Source organism: Parasteatoda tepidariorum, chromosome 2 (assembly GCF_043381705.1).
Source record: "Parasteatoda tepidariorum isolate YZ-2023 chromosome 2, CAS_Ptep_4.0, whole genome shotgun sequence".
Lineage (NCBI taxonomy): Eukaryota > Metazoa > Arthropoda > Arachnida > Araneae > Theridiidae > Parasteatoda > Parasteatoda tepidariorum.
This window is the reverse complement of record NC_092205.1, coordinates 8041777-8060571: the sequence shown is the minus strand read 5'-3', so window position 1 is coordinate 8060571 and position 18795 is coordinate 8041777. Positions and strand designations below refer to the sequence as shown.

The window sequence follows — 18795 nt, the reverse complement described above, 5'->3', positions numbered from 1 at the left end:
ATATATACATACATATATATATATATATAGTCAAACTTTCATTTAATGAAGTTGTTAAATCCCGATAATAAGTTTGTAATGTGGAAAATTTGTTAAATAGGAAATCGCCTTTTAGACATATTTAAAAAAGCAATTGATACATCTTTATCTTGTAAGCTAGTATCTACTATTCATTTTATAAAACTTAGCCATAAAAGAAATCTACATGGAGAGCAAGAATAGAGCAAAACATTATCCACTGTTACACTATCATGCTACTTACATTTTCAACTAAAAAACAGCTAAATTTATGCATAAAATTTTGACTGTATTTATTTGCTGTATAAAATTATAACAGCAAAGTAATTTTAAATAGGGGAAGTGGAAGGTAAATAGGGAAGTGGGAAATAGGGAAAGTGGATCTCAAAGAAAAGTTCGTTAAATAGAAATTCACTTCGCTATTTGGTAGTTATTTTACAATTGAGTAATTCACGATAAAATTTCCAAAATGATTTTGGTTCCTCAAAAAAATTCTCAAAATAGAGAAATTCGCGAAATGGAAGTTCGTTAAATAGAAGTCCGACTGTATATGAGCTGTGATGGCTCAGGGGATAGAGCCTTTGCCTTCAAATGAGGTGAACAGAGTTAGAATCCCAGCGATGGCTGGTCGATATAAATTCCACATCTGGCTGGCATCACCCAAAGTGCCGACGTAAAATATCCTCTTTGGTAGACGGATCATGGGTTAGAGTCCCCTTGCTGTCAGCCTAACCGTGAGAGGCTTTTGTGGTTTTCCTTTCCAAGTAATGCAAATGCTGGTTAATTCGATCAAAAAGTTCTCCACAAAGGCAAATTTCTCCCAATACTTGATCCATGAGATCTCTTGTCTTCTGGATTGGGTTCAAAATTACAAGACTACAGAGTTGAACATAGGTAGTCGTAAACCCAAAAATTTATAAATATTTGTATATATATACACCTTATATAACATTATACAAACAGTTTTTTTTTTTTAAATCTTCTCTCCAAACACCAAAAGTTAGAAAATTGCAAACTTCCCTTATGCTGACAATGGATTTTCAAATCTAACAATTTCTGAATTTCATTAAAGGGAAATTTGCATAAGAACTAAACAAACCCCCACATTTTCAGTAAAAATAAATTAATTGCAACACATCTTCCTTTAAGTAGTATTGGAACAGCTGCTTTTTAAGCATCTTTTAAAAAGATTATAACAAAAGTGGATTTTAAGGTCTTTTAAATAGTACAGAAAAAAAAGAGGTTGGAAACTGTTGGCTAAAATTGACATATTTAATAATAAAAATCTTCATAGTTTAATTATTTACAATTATTATTTGGCTTTACAATGCTGTTGTTGTCATATCGCATTTGTCAAGACTATAAGCCTATTTTTGAGGCAGAGGAGTGTGCTTTATCTTGCTTTCCAGTGGCGCCATAGCCTTTACAATATTTTTCTGATACTTCATATAATTTGAAATAATAAACTTTTTGTATTTAAGAGAAAAACAAACTTAATAAAATGATTGAATTATGATTGTTATATTTAGAGCCAGTCTAACAATAAAAGCATATTTTGTGTCTGGGAAATGCTTGTTAAGATCACATATATAAGCACGTTATATTGCAAAAGCATTTAATGATGAAATACATTACATTACTTCCAAAAGTGTGCAATAAATGTCATTTTAGCAAGTAATCTCTCTTAATACACATAAATTCTAAAATGCACCCAAGTACATTGATAATTAAGATTAGATACATACGAAATGAAATTAAACTTTTATGTAACAAGTGAATAGGTGATAAATTTACAGAGATGTGAATAAATGAATGTAAATATATTGTAACTATATAACAAGTACTGAAAACATCTTGCTTTCAAAAAATAATTGCAAACACCAACTTATGCCATGTGAGTCAATTCATGCATTTTGCAATGATAATTTCGCTTAAAAGCTCTTCCACAAACTTTGCAAGAGAAAGGCCTTTCACCTGTGTGCACACGAATATGTTCTTTCAAACTATACATAGAGCTTCCAGAGAATGAACAATACACACATTTATAAAGTTTTATGAATTTTTTCCTCAGTTGATCATCTGTTAATTCTTGTCCAGAAATCACAAAAAAGTCATCACCATCTAGAAATAAAATTTAAATGTTTACACTAAGAAAGAAAGAAAAGCTTAAGAATAAGTAGAAAAGATAAAAATAATTCTTAAATGTTCTGAAAATAACGCATGAAAAAAAGTTTTAGTAGTTTTATTACACATGATAAACAAGATAAATAGGGCTCATTTTAAACAATAGGTAGCAATAAGAGAAAAATTTGAAGAAAAAGGAAAATGGAATATGATAAAATTAAAATAAAAAGCTGTTTACTTTTCTTCATTAATGAAAAACGTGCAATGTTTTATCTTACAAGAGTTCAAATATTTTTAAGCTAAATACTATGTAAGGATGAAACCCATTTATGTTTACTGAAGAGTAAGAGACTGAAGACTGAAGTGCAAACTTTTATTACTTTTGTGTAATGGCGAAGTCAAATAAAAGTTAGATCTTGAAATAGATAGAATTGAAGTTTACATTATTAATAGATTGAGATTTTAAACAAATATAATCATTAAAAATTAACACAATTATGACAATTAAACATAAGTTATATGCTTTTCTATAATAGGTATGCCACATTAGATTTTTTATTAATGCACAATGCTTGATAGTTGTTGATCAAAATACAAGGTAAAAAGAAAAATATAAGGTAAATTAAAAAAATAAAATAATAAAAACACAAACACAAAACATTACTTTTTAAAATGTATGCAATGAAATTAAAAAATTATTTTAGAAAAAAAAAATCTAATTTTACCAGCGTTTTATCAGGTAACAGATGACTGAACTGCAGGCTAATAAAGACCTGCCACCAGGATTCACCCTGAGTTTTAATGCGTAAAACCAGCAGGTTGGTTTTTTCATGTAAAAATCTAATTTAGTCTGGAGATAAGTAGGTTTTTGCTTAATATATTCTATATGCATACTTATATACAGTAAATATAAGAATAAAATATAGTATATACTGAAAAAATATAACTTGATCATTCCCAAAAAGAATAATAAAGAAAACGATTATGAGAATTTATAATTCTGCCAGTAGCTTTTCTGCCTTCTTAATGTGTAATGAATGGCATAATGATCAAGTTACTGTGATTATTTGTAAAATGTGAAGCATAATATGTTACATCATATGTTTCAAATTATAAACATACATTCATGAAATGAAATGTACATATCTTTTCGTAGCACATGGTATGTTCATTTGCATATTTCAATGATTGAACTTTTTATATGTCTTACAATGTACAAAAAATTATCATCTTTTATCGTTATTATACTTTTTGTATTTAAAATGAATTAAGGAAATCATAAATTTCAAATATTCTAATTCTAAGCATTAAAAGTATATAATTTAAGATTTTATTAATCATGCAGAAATATTCATTAAATTTAAAATGATGAATGACCAACTATATCACGAACAACCAGGATCTACAAAATGTATTCACATTCCATTACAAAAAATTTCATTATATGATACTATATAATTTAATCTTCCTTAATCATTAATCCCATTAACGAGATTATTAATTTAATCATTAATTTCATTAAGAGATAAAATATGAACTTAATCTCAAATGTCTTGACAATTTCACTAAACTAAAGATTAAAAATGTCAGAAAGTCTTTATTTCTTTTGATTAAAATAGATAAACTTAACAACAGATTTTCTGCTCCTAAGTGATTTCAAAGTTTGAACTGAACTAATCAAAAATTAGAAAATATTCTTTCTAGTTCATTTGTCATAAAAGAAATGGTGAATGATTGAGCAATATGATATGTATTGGCTTTCAACTGATATCCTAAATTATGGTATTCTGCTAAATTATGAGTTCAAAACTCTAACTTCATCTTTAAACATAAATTTAAAAATAAAAACACAAGAGAGGGAAGCATGTACAATCTATAATGCAAATCTTAAAATAAAAAGGGAAATTTCTTGTCAAACTAAAAAGTTTGCTTCTGCATTCTTTGTCTAAAAATATATAAAATTCTTTTTTTAAATATTGGATATTTATAATATATATGTGTATGTATTTTAACAAACCCCGAAGGGTTAAGAATTTAAAAAGATTCTGTAACAATAAATTTAGATTAGTGTAATGGTTTCTTACAAAAAATTTGTTTTATAAATAAATAAAACTAAACTCAGTGGCGCGACAGCCCATAGAGAGCTAGGCCTTATGTGCCCATCTCAGTTTTCTTGACTTTGGGCTCTGGGGTGCAGGAGCAGATGTTCCGGTCAGGTGGTCAGCCGAAGGCGGAACCCCCAGTGTTTAGTTCCCAAGCATGCTTGGCACTCATTTATCGACCCACTGAAGGGTTGAAAGGCTGAGTCAACCTTGCCCGGCCCGAGGATCAAACCAGAGACCTGTGGCACGACAGCGCGAATCGCTACCGCTCAGCCATCGGGCGTCTTCATAAATAAATAATGTATTATAATTTAGTATTTTTCTTAATCATGTACCTGATTTTTATCACATATGCAGTTCATATAATTGCAACAAAAAAATTAGATTTTTTAAATGTTTAACTTTTTATAATTCTGAATAAAAAGTTTCAAAGTTAAATTTATCAAACAATAAGTTCATAATTGCAATGAGCAATTTTATTCGATAACTGCAAAAAAACATTTATTGGAAATGATTAAATATGAAGAAAAAAAAACACTTGGTACAAAGATGGGTGGGCCCGATCTGAAAAAATCTGTTTGTTTTTCTGGGCTGGGCCCACCTTGGTGAACCCTGCCATCCTATTCAACACAATATTACAACAAGAATATTTTATTTTAAGACTGCAAACATAACAGTACATAAAACACTGTTCTGCCCCCTCAGACTAAATTTCAAATTTAACATTTATGGCGTGTGTAATTAAAAATAATAGTGGAACATAATTACACTTCTCAGTAATTAAACAGAAATAGGTCATCATAAGGGACATCAATTGCAAATAATTCAATTAATTGATAGAAATGTAACTTCATTTAAAGTAGATAAATATCCATGCAGAATACAGAAACGCCATGTGATGAAAGAAATTAAAATATTACAAGATGATTCCTCAAACCTGAATCGGCTACAAAGCAATTAAAACCACACACAAAATATTCTTACTATACCGATACCAATCTGTCATGATACTTTTACAGTTGTGAGACTACTTTTCTTTAATAATGATGAATTTTTAAGAAATGACATTAAAATGTGAAATTATAATTGACATTTAAAACGCACAATTTTTTTCCAAAAAAAAAATAAATAAACCAAATAAAGATTAAGAATCATAGTTGTAATTAGTGTCAAAAAGAATGGGCTAATACCTAGCGCAGCTTGCTTTACCTCTTAAATTTAAACAATCATTTGACTGCACACATTTCAAAGAATTCACAACATAGTTTCCACAGGACATAAAAATTCTTAATTTAAAACGAATTCTTCAATCAATACTTCAAAAAATTCTGCAAGAAAAACAAAACTATAGCCGATAACATTTGGTTAATCCTTTTTAGAAAATTAGGAAACGTTAATACAGGATCTGGTTTGACTAGCAGGTGTGAAGGCACCATTCAGACTCTTAGTTACTCAAAGCATACGTCATAGGAATTTCAATATAACGAAAAGTTTAATCCCAATACAAATACAGTAATATTTCCCAATACAAAATATAGTAATATTTTCTAACACAAATAAAAGTTCATAAAAAATATTTAATACTGAATTCTTTGTTCGCAAAAAGAAAAAAAAGAGGAAGAGAGAATATCTCTCTCATCTAAGTTTAGTTTGAAAATGAGTGAATTGTCACAACTCTTTAAGTACCAAAACAAACTCAACTACTTCACCGATTCGGATTGCATTCTAAACAAGGGAAATTGCTCGTTGTTTTTAAATTAAATTATGTAATAAGTAAATAAGTTTAACTTTAAGAGGAAAAAATAAGTTTGTTTTTAAAATAGAAAAAACGAGTAACTGAAAATCAAGTATCAGTTCTTAAGTTGGAAAGAAATGTACATTAAAAAATAACACAAAAGAAATTAAGGAATTAGGCATTTATATTGCTTTTAATGCAACAGTAAGAACTCAAACTAATAATGCTTCGGAAGTCTTCGATTTAGAAATTTTTTAGCTTTCATGATTTTTTCTTTGAGTTAATAGTTTTTCTTGACTTCATCTCTTTGTCTACATTCTGTAAATCTTCGAGCTGTCATTCAGCTACTTTTTTACAATTATTTATTCCTTTCTCGAACATCAAAATAATCCTGTTGCTCCAGGTAAAAATATTCAAAATTTGCAATAATTTTTAATTACAATATAATTCATTAAAAAATATATAAACAATTCAAGTTTACACATAAAGTTAAACATATAATTTATTTTTTTTGGAATAAACGGATGCACCAGAAACTTTATCAAAATTTAACGACTAAACATTTCAAGAAATTTTATTATAAATTTTAGAATTGTATTACAGTTTCAAATTTAAGTTTTAAAGGTAAAAAAAGTTAATCATATTTAGTTAATAATTACAAAAACTGATGCTGAAAGTTTTTCCACTTTCACAAAATCATAAGTAATATCCCAACAATTTATGACAAATCTACATCAGTTGGCATGTCTATATTAAACTTGACATCAATCCAGAAGAACAAATTTGTTTTTAAGAAATTTATCGCTTTCCCTTTTTAAATGGTAAATCTTTGTATTTTTTATAAGTGGGTCCACATGCACGTCTGATTTGATGGGAGTGAAGATGTTGCTTCTGAATAAAAGTCTTCCCACACGTCTTACAGTGATACGGTCTCTCTCCAGTATGAATGCACAGGTGGTTTTTTGCATCTTGAATTCTTCTAGTGGCATAGGAACAAAACGGACAGTTATGATACTTCTTTCCTTCAAAAATTACCTCATAAATGGAATTTTCAAGAACAGATCCTAAGAGGGGAAAAATTATAAGAATTCAAGATAACTAGTATTTCGAAGAGTTTAAACATGTCCTAAATTGATGAGACATCAATTACATCCGTCCAAATTTTGCGTAAACATATTTTTCGCATTATTGGACTCGACCCATGTTTAAGTTGCAACAGACCCTAATTGTTGGCTATCCCCTTATATCACGTGTTGTGTAGCTCGGGTGAGGAAGTAAGAGTTTGATAAACTAAAACATGCATAATATTTAATGATACTTAGATATTAAAATGTGATCTCCTTCTACATCTCACTCGGTACGCACACTTCTCTCTGTTACCAAAATCATCTCTTTCTTGACATCATAATTGCTGCCATTTGGTGGCCACTCATTTTTTTAAAATTTAAATAACGTTACAGCTTAACATTACCATTCTGGTTTTTACCTTAACTTTGACTTCCACTATAGTTATCTAATTTTAGGAATAAATTCAAATCAAAGTTGTAACTTTGCATAAGATAAAAATGCACATTTCAATTATTTTTTATGAAAAAAAATTTGAGTAGAATATTCTTTTATGATCAAAATCATAGCTATCTGAAACTATTCAGAGAAATATTTTTTCCAATTTTTCCTTTCTCTTCTTAAACTTTCAATCCAAATTTGAAATTGTTTTCATGCATAATTTTTTTTATTGCAATTTTTTAAGAACATTTTATTTTTTACATTAGCATCGCTTGTACCCCTTCTCCCCTGCTGTAAGCAAAACAAGCAATTCACAAACCTCTTTCCCCATCAATCAGTTTAGTAATATTTGTATGATACCAAAAAGATTATGAAGTTGACTTTTAAAGTTTTTTTGTATACACCATTTATATAAAAATCTGTAGTAGCTGAAATCACCACAGGATCCAAAATTTTATCAAGAAAGAAAAATAATTGAAATTCAGATATGAATTAAAATACTTCAAGGAAAATAAATTTATATATTCAAGCATAATAAACAATATAAAATAAAACTTTACATACATAGGATTACTTATTTATTTCTAAACATGAATAATTTATTTTAATTTTAAATCACCTCTCTTCAGACATTACGTAATAGCATAATTGTATCAAAAATCAAGAGCAATATTTCATTTCCAAATGGATATATATACTGCACAATTAAAAAAAAATAATAACAAAATATCCTAGAAAATTAATTCTTAATATTAATTTAGAACATTATTATACAATCATTACGACAATACTATAAAATAACCATAATTCATTACTTAAAAGTGTAAAAATCTAGAAACGAATATATATATAAGTCGAAAAAATTCCATTGATTACTGCCTAAAACTAAAATTTTCTTTTTAAGTTATGAAATAGAATTTTCGTTTATTCAAACCCATTTTACTGACATCTACACAGATAAGAAAGAATTAAAAGAACCAGATTTCCTTCATTTGTGAAAAACAAAAATTTTCATAAATAAATATATTTCCAAAAATTATTAAATATGGTAATATATTAAAGCAATTAATTACACTTGATTTTAAACATCATGCCTTGTATTTAACTATAAACTCAAGAGTTCATTGTTGAGTTAATCAATACTGCACTATACAAATAAAAATCCAAATTTAAATTGGAGTACCAATTTCTAATTCTGTTTCTTTTTTAAATGTTAAAATCAGAAAATCGTCAGAAAAAAATGCGAAAGGAAGAAGAAATTAAAGAAAATAATTTTGTAAATTTTTTTTTTTAAATTTACTAAATAAATATGAAATCTAATTTTAAAGGTTTTTCCCTTTCTTAAGCATTATGAGACAGCAGTCTAAATATGAGATGAAGCATGTACTTGTAAAAACGAATTTTATATATATAGTTAATCCTAAATTACAAAGTTCTATCATGGAATGTCCATACAATTTAATATACTGTTAAAAAAATCAGCACAATGGTAGTTGACATTAAGCTAAAACAATATTAAGTAAAACTAATTCATTTCCTATTAATATTGAACCAGAGTTTTTAAAATAAAGAACTCAACTCTATTTATTAAGAAACAAGATGGCTGTGGTAAGTGTTTAAACATTTAATAAGACTCTTTTAAAGCATGTTCATAACATACAAAGTGTTGGGGTGCAACTCATTATTTACAAGTCTCGCAAACATATAATTTCTCATATACAGACCAGATCACATAAACAGTAAACATATACAGACCGGTTGAGGCTTGAGTTCTTTTTTTTTTGTAAGTTACTTTGTAAAATTTTTAGACATGGTTCATTACAAAGAAGTTTTCGCTAGAGAAGGGTGTACTTTGTACTCATGACTACGTAGGTGAGAAATTTGACGAAATGATCTACCACAAATGTTACAAACAAATGGGCGATCTCCAGTATGTATACGTATGTGTTTCTTTAAATCACCCATTTGGAAAGAAGTGTAAGAACAAACAGAACAAGAGAACTTTTTATATTTTACTGGCTTTCCTTGCTTTCCAAAATCAAATTCTTGAACAAATACGTTCACTTCGATTCCTAGAAATAAATTTCAGTGTTCAACATAAACAAAAAAAACATGATTTTCTTTTTAAATTACATTAAACATTGATAAATTCAATTATATTTTCATGAACTAAAACAATTATTGAAAACATCACCTGAAAAGACATCTGAAAAGAATATGTTAAACAATTTTATGCCTATAGTGATTTAATTTAAATGTACAATGTTATTTAGGAAGAAGAACAATCTGTTGCATGTTTCATTCAGATTATAAATTTAACATTTATTAATAATAGAAAGTTAGTTAAAATATTCAAATTTTTAAGTGTAAAATAAAGCAATCCTTTATTTTTAAATTTAATATATTTACATTTATTTTAGTTTTAGATTGGATAACAAAACTCAAATTATAATATACCATAAATATTTTTATGCATAAGTACATTGATTTTTTTTTTCAGTCTACAACTAACTTTTTTTTCCAAATCTTTTTATTCATTTAATACAATAATTTGCTCAATGAAATATTCTAAAAATGAAACAGGGAAATTCTTTAAAAAATTAAAGGAAAATATGAAGAAAATATGGGGTATTTTCAAATTAAGTTATATAAATTGAAAGTGGGGTATTATAAAAAATCAAGAGGAAATATCTTTACACAAAAAAATTATTCTTCCGGTTCTATGGAACAAAAATTAAATTTTCCCCAAAGATATGAAATAATTGTTATGAATGAAATAGAAATTTCTGAGCTTATAGCAGTACAGACATGAAACATAGTAACTAATGTTCTATTTTCTTTATTTTGTTTGAATATAGACTATTATATTTTAAAGAGTTCATTTTTGTTTCAATGAAATAATTAAAAGTTACAGCCCTATAATTAAATGCAAGTTTCTTCTTTTTAAAGATTGCAAAGTTATTCTTTTTAAAGACACATTATCTAAAAAAGACCGAGACAAGATTTTGCAGCAATTTATACTATTGCAATATTTATTATAAAACAGAATTTTTAAACATTAAAATATGCAATATTTTGTATAAAATTTATCACATGGCATTAGAATAGAAAAACTAAATTATTGGAATAAGTGTAGTTTAAAACATTTCTTCCACGTAGTTTAAAATACCAAATATGAACATATTACTCTCGACACTTTTTCGAAACTGTGTTATGATCAAATTAGGTATTCACACAGCATGTTTTTTCCATATTTCAAATCAGCAAACTTCAATATCCTTCCGTTTATGCTATTAAAAACAACATAATACTTAATTAGAGAATAAAATTTTATATTTTCTAACTTGATTTTCTCGTAAAATAGAAAGTGCTTGTTACAAACAATGAAAAATATCAAGGCAATGAAAAATATCAAGGCAAAAAGTCACTGCAACCTATATTGAACTCTCAAGGCAACATTTCACACATAAACAATTCAAATGCAATACTTGCATTTTATTTCAATTGAAATATGATATGCATAAAATTGTTCATTTATTAATGAAATATATCATTCAACAATTTAAATTATATCTTTTTAATTGTTTATGCTGTCACAAAAACTATGATTATCATAATATTCATACTGATTTTATGAAAGTTCATGTTAGCTTAACACTTTACCAATTTCAAAGATTGTGAATATTAATTTTGTCAGTTATATGTATGTAAATAAAAATTTAAGAGTATTTTGTGTTAAGCTGTATTAATTGACATAAATTAAAACATAATAAAAATAAAAAAGTACTTTTTAATTTTTAATCTACGAGATGATTTAATTTAAATTTAGTTATCTACTATTAAAAGAATATTTCTCCCTATAGGTTTTCACAAATAGAATGATCATCTCTAGTACGAGTAGATACTAGATGATTTTTTACCATTAAACATCTCCCTTTTAGTACAAGGAGAAAAAAACAGGAGTTTTCATTTATTTTTATTCCAAAGCAAGCCTAAAAGAAAGAATATTCCTAGACAAACATTAATAAAATAAGGAAAAATACTTTTATAGTTTTTAAGCTGATCCATATCATTTATAATTGAGATTAATATTATCTTCCAGAAAAATGCAATTGTTATCTTGGCTGTAAAGGTGAGAAGTTTAACGAATGCATGTGTTTTTTTATGGCTGTATGGGTGAGAAATTTGAATTTGGCGAAAATACTTCTCACAGAATCTGCATTTCAATGGGTGATTTTCAGTATGCACACGTAAATTATTGCTCAAATCATCTAATTTTAAGCATGCATTACAAGTGATCTTGGCAAAAAATTTTATTGATCCACCAGTATATCCTCTTATTGTGTTTTATGTATTTATTAGTTTTCTTCCTTTAGTCACAGATTTTACTTCTTGAATTATTGGAATTTCGTCCATGACTTTAAAACCTAGAAATAAATTTCAATATTCTAAGAGAAACGTGAAAAATATTTTTTAAATAATGCAGTACACAGAAGCATTGCGTTTTTGTAAAATATAAATGTCATAATATACTATACAAATTAGCTAATTTAATATATACTTAGTGTTAAAAACACACACGTGGAAAGTATATTTGGAAATAAAAGATACATTAGAGACTAAAAACATACAAAAAACAAACATTGAGAACAACAACAAAAAAAAAGAGAGAGAGAGAAAAAAAAGAATTACTGAATCAACAGCTAACTTTGATTGATGAATTGTTAAATTTACAAAAATTATGATTTACATTTTGCTTAGTAAGTCTAAAAAATAATGAATCGTTATCTCTCTAATCTAAGTTAGCATAAACAAAATAAACCAAGGGTTATGCACCACACCTTAATAAAGAACAAATTTAACCGGGATAGCAAGAGTCATCTGATTTTGCAAATACATAAATAAATCAATATTGCTTTAATACACAACACAATTAATTTCCATTCTAAAAGATCTACCTAGACTAAAACTTTATAAAAAGAAAAACTACTTTATACTAATACACAACAACTAATTTCCATTCTGAAAGATTTATCAAGACAAAGACTTAATAAGAAATAAACCAACAACATTAATATAAACACAAATTAAATTTCATTCTAAAAAAAATCTACCTAGATCATATTTCGTGGATGTACAGTGATCTGATGGGACTTAAGGTGGTTCAGTTGACGGAAATCTTTACCGCAAATTCCACATTTGTAAGGACGAGCACCCGTGTGAATGTGCAAATGTTTTTTCAGATTGCCTTTAACGGTAGATGTATATGAACAATACATACAAGCAAATCTCTTATATTTAATAGAATGCTCAGAACCTTCATAAAAGTGTTCTTCAACAATGAGATCCATATTAGAACCTAAAATAATAAAAATTATAACATAAATGCAATTATTTAAAGAATATTAGCTAATTAATCACACTTTCAATCAAGAAACTATTGAAATATAAACATTTGGAAGTTCAGATAATTGTTTCACTTCAGATAAAATTTAACCTTCATTAAAAACTATTTTATTTACATTTTTTTGGTGTAATTTATTATGCCAATGCCCAATGAATTATGTACTGCACATCAAATTTTTTACTTATGACAACTATTACTTAAAATTTTAATGCTAAAATACTATCAAATTAAAACAAAAATGAGCATAATTTCAAACATAATGAAATGCTTAAAAAAGGAATTGTACATCATGCCACAGTTTAATATATCCTTATTTAAATGAATAAATAGTGAGTAAACGTAGAACATGATAATAAAGGTCATTTTTATTACTCTTCATACTATAAATGGTTCAATAAACAAACAATACCTTTTTGACAGAACTTTTAATCTTTTGAATAAAAATTTATAATAATTAGAAATAAAGGTTTCACTTATCATCTGCTATTGAAAAGGAAAAATGCATTTGAATACAGTGAGGCATCTCAGGAGCTCCCACTCTCTGTGCCCCGGTAAAATGGTTAGTGAAGGTTAGTCGTTTTAAGAATTTATGTCCATTGACTTCAAAACGTTATCAAAGGTACTTGATTTTTTGCATGCAATTTTATTTTAGTTAGCACGATTTTCTTGGTGCAGAAATGCCACTTGTGTTGGCGGCATGAAAACAAGATTGATGAATAAAATTTTGCATCAATAATAACGATTCCTACATATATAATTATGTGCAAAAACAAACTTACCAATTATGAATGATTTAATTATTTCGAATAAATAAACGATTAGGATTTTGTTCAAGTTTACATTTAATCTTATTACATAAAATTTAGTTAACAAGAAGAGGTTTGTTAATTTGAGTTGCTTAGTTTTTTCTAAAATAACTTTTTTCTTTTATTTACCTTTCAACTCTAAAAGCAAGTCTTTGATAGCATCGTCTTTAGTGCACTCTGACTACAACATGAGGTTGTAGATCTCTTTTAAAGATTGTCAAAAAGAGCTCTATAAATAAAAGCCTCACACAAATATTTTGAATGCGTTTAATCTACTGATTGATTCTGTTAATATTTTTTCATTTTTCTTTATTTAATATTTTTAGTATTTGGTGCAGATGCGGTCACTGGGAGAGGTTTTGGTGGTCTCTCCTAAAGGTTTTCTTGAACACAAATTCTATGGAAAAAATTCCACGCCTCCCAAAAGTGGTCGTAATTAGAGTAGGTTGCTACACAGAAGTGGTCTTTCCTGGATGTTCCACTGTATTTATCACCATGCTTTTACATTACATTACTGTTAACGTATTCCGTAAAACATTTTTATGACAGAAAGTAAGACACTTTCAAATGCATTAAACTAGAAACATTTTATTTCTAAAATTTAAACAACCTTATAAAATATTTAATGCTTTAAAACTAGATCTATATTATTTCAATTTATGACTCGTGAATATATCACATATCCGAAGGGTGAATGCTCAACACATGAGAATTAAGTCTATGTTTTTGACTGAAGCCTCTATTACAAAACTTGCAGATGTATGGTTTTTCTCCAGTGTGTTTTCGTAAATGTTTTTTTAAGTCCCCACGTGAGAAGCACTCATAAGAACAGTAAGAGCAATTATGTGATGTTCTAAGCTCACGGAATGCATATGTCTTAATCTTCATGTTTTTCTCCAACATAACATCACAATGGAAAAGTTCTAAAAAAAGAAAAAAGATAATTCAATTACGTTTGACTGCTTAACACTTTCATGAATTATATCTTTAGAAAGTTAAGAACAAGTATTTGTTGAAATACAAAAAAATCATTATATCAGCCAACCATATGTAAAACCTGAGAGGAAAAAGCATGTAGTGTTATCGGAAAAGACAGGACAGATTTGGGAACTGTCACTCACCCGTTTCTTTTTTTAAGCAATATTATAATAGTGGTTTTTGTTAAAATATCAATGTTGCGGCAGAAATTGGCAAATCAAAATTGCATGAAATTTCTAGAGGGAAAAAAAGAAACTGACATTTTGATATTTAAAAACATGTGAACATGTTTTTCAGCTGCAAATTAGCTACTACAACATGAAGCACTTTTTTAGACATATTCAAAATTGAAATTGCTATAGTCAAGTTGATATACTAAAGGCATAGCTGCGAACATGCATAGGAAAAAGTCCAATTGATTTTACAAAATAATATAGATTTCATAATAATCGCTGCATAGTGTCCTAAATATTTTACACATAGGGAATTTTATAGTCATCAAAATAGAAAACCTGCAATATTTTCCAGTTATGATTGACATTAAATGAACTTGAATCGTCATGTATTATGTTCACTCATAATTCTGAATAGTAATAGGCATTTAATTCATCAAAGATAATTAAATGAATTCAAAAAGGGAGTTCTGAATAGAAATTAACTGAATATTTTAGAACAAAAAAAGTTTTAAACTGATTCTTATAAATGAGGCTTGCTTCATTATGTATTTGTAATACGCAATTAAATATTCAAGCAAACAATTATCTGTTAAAAAATGCTATTTCAATAGGAATTTTTTTAGGAAACTTATTCAATTTTAGAGAATTTTCTAAAATGTACAAAAACCAGAATAATTTTTATCAAACCAGTAGACCAGCAGAAATAGGAAAAATCCAGTAGTTTGCTGGAAAATCTAGTAGAGTTGGCAGCTAAAGTAAAGGGTTTTCCTAAAAGCTTAATGAGGTAAAAGTTATATTCTGCACATGACTGAACATCATGTGCAGAGTATAACTTGTCCATATTTGGGTATGTATTTATGAGGGTTGGATGCAAAAAGAAGAAATGCTACATAGCATCTAGTAGGATTCTTTTGTAGCGAAAAAATAAAAATATTTTTCCACAACTTGGGAATATACGTTGCTTGTAATTTTTGTTTTTAAGCAGGCAAAAATGAAAAATACTTAAAAAAGATTTTTTTCAGACTTTATCTAGTTTATGCACACCCTCCTAGCTTGCCCCTAAAGCGGTTGCATACATGACGTGCAAGCTTAGATCCGCATTGTGGGACGAGTGTTATCGACAATGTCAACTTTCATCTGTGAAAAGATACCCCAACATAGAATTGAGTGAATATGCCTGCGTGTAATCGATGAGTAGCAACAGCGTAATGACGAAAATGTCACAGTTACAGATAGCAAGTCAACTGTTCAATGAGGACCATTTATCGAAATCGGCATGCTCGAATCTAAGTGGGTGTGTTCAGATTCAGATCACGTCTGAGTCACCAATAAGAGGCGAGTGTTATTGACAATGTCAACCTTCCTCTATGAAAAAGTACCCTAACATAGAATTGAGTTAACATGTCTTATATACTTATATATAATCGGAATTGAATGATTGTATTGGTAGACACCCTACAGCACTCACTGAATGAGTAAATCAAATGCTAAAAAGTTAACAAAAATTAGCCACTTACTAATAAATTAAACAAGAGAAAAGAATTGACAAACCACAAGATGTCAACCATAGGTGAGCTTGTATTAAACAATCAGGTTAAATTGCAAATAAATAAATCAACAAATCTGGTAAATGGTTAATACGGAATTAATCTGATTGATTTTTAAACACTGTATAAAAGATTTCCTGTTGTTATTAAAAAATACTTAACAGCAATTAAACTAAGAAAAAACACTTTTTAGTGAGAATAAAATTTTGCGATAGTAATATTGATCAAAGAAATACATAAAAAGTAATAATTTAATAAACCAAAAATGTACAAGAAAATAAAAATATAAAGTACAGATCAAAAACTACTGCACCGGATTTCAAAAATATTTGCCGCTTTCAATAACATGAATGGCCCATGTGTGCTAAGAAGCAACGAGTTCTTAACTTATGAATATAAAACTACTAACAAGAAAATTATACAATCCAAGCAGAGTTCCAGTCCCTTGAAATCTATACTACAATGCAAGGAAGCTAACAAACCTTGTATTGCTATATGGATTTCTGGGGCCAATCTATAATACAATATCAGGGAGAGAGAAAAAATTGAGAAATAAAATAAATAATTAAAAAATAAATTTATTCCATTGACTATATGATAGACAAAACTTTTCGATCTGAAAATCATGAAAAAGAAAAAATACAAACTGCTTTGTGAAAACTAATGCTTTCTTCAAAGCAACCTAAGCTCATTTTTATGTATGCACAATTCATGGGATTTGAGATGGTTTCTTTGTCGAAATGTTTTGGGACAAAAATTGCACTTATAAGGACGATCATCTGTATGAATCAGTAGATGAGTCTTCAAATTGAACTTTTTGACAGTTTCATAGGAGCAGTAGGAACAGGAATACACTCTGTGTTTCACAGGATACCCACCATATTCTTGCATATAAATATTCATTTGAATACCTAAAAATAAATAAATATTTTTAAAATAAGAAATGAACTATACATATATATCTATGTTCATTTGTCACAATAAATCAAAAAAAAGGGTAAATATTATTATCCCCAGCCCGACTCGACTAAAAATCTTGCAAACTGTATGAAATACGTATTTTGTCCATGGGTTAACATTTTGCTTTCAGTATATAGTCCATCTTAAAATATTACAATTACCTAGGAGGTGCAGAAACACTAGAAAAGATCTAGAGACAAAAGGAAATGAAAATACCTTAAAAATGAAATTGATTAAACAGCTGCATACATAGAATCTCTCAAGAAATTGCTGAAGGCTTATCTTTCAGCTTCGATTAAAAACCATACTGAAAATAGGAGGCTGGTACAGCGCCAAGTGCCATGTAATCACTGCAAGGATTAATGTATCATTCCACCATCTAAGATACTGCCCCAGAATATTTCCTTGGTATTTTTGCCCATAAACAATACATATATTTTTTTGCGTTAATTGTATGTTGTTTAGAAAAAATATCAGTTAAAAATTAAGAATAAGTATTTTAACAAGTATTTTATCCTTATGAATATTATCTGCAGGATTTAAGACATTAAGAAGTGGAGCCGAAATATTTAAGCCGCAAAATATAAACCAAACACAGAATATGTTTCAACTGAAATATCTGCAATAATTTTTAATACATACAAAAATAAAATAAAGAAAGAAATTTACATTCAAATAAATACAGCGAAGTAATAACTGTTTTTTAAAAGCATATCAGTTTAATTCAAACGTTGTAACTAAAAACATTTCAAGACAATTCCATATTGCATGTGAGCAATCTTTTAATAATAAAAAATAAACAATCTTGCAAGGGAAAATTTCTATTATCTTAAGCCATCAAATAAAATGGTCTCCAAAGAAATGGCAAACTATATGCCAAAATTAGTAGATCTTTTAGCCGTCAAAGACGTTACCAGGGTGCACCACGAGGAGGTAGATCTACTTTCGCACCCCAAAAAAAAAAGTTTTTCCTACTTTCAAATTTCAAAAAATTTTTAATGTTTAAAGAAATATTTACTAAAAATAATGGAACAACATATTTTGAGCATAAATCATAAGATAATCTTAATGCATAAAAAGTTTACGAGCACCATATCTGTCTGATATTTCAAATTCACTACTATAAATTTTACTAATGGAAAATAATACTAGGAAATTTTTCACTAGTGTGTCTTTTGTTTATCAACTATATTTGGAAAATTTTATTTACTAACTAACAATAAAAGTTTATCGGAATGTTTAAAACTTCTAATAAAAGTTATTTTTTTAAAAAAAAATTTATTTCATTTGAACCTCAAAAATGGATCCCAAACATCATTTGCATTTATGAACTGGCATTAAACGAAATAAAAATCTAGCAGAAAATAAATTTTAGATGATAAATATTAGTATCCACACAGAACTTCTACAGGTTATTTGGTATTATAGTAAATCTT

At 27.7% G+C, this 18795-nt stretch overlaps 1 non-coding gene across 2 annotated transcripts; it reads right to left on the bottom strand.

The window, feature by feature from the left end:
- Positions 1-6243: 6243 nt before the first annotated feature.
- Positions 6244-18307, bottom strand: LOC122268928 (uncharacterized). Of its 2 annotated transcripts, XR_011636055.1 has the most exons (4): positions 17047-18307; positions 12600-12844; positions 11529-11912; positions 6244-9557 (listed from the first exon to the last, which is right to left on the bottom strand). It is a non-coding gene; the product is annotated as an uncharacterized protein (transcript). The 2 variants fall into 2 exon arrangements; XR_011636054.1 differs by lacking the exon at positions 6244-9557 and having other exon boundaries at positions 10500-11912.
- Positions 18308-18795: the final 488 nt, after the last annotated feature.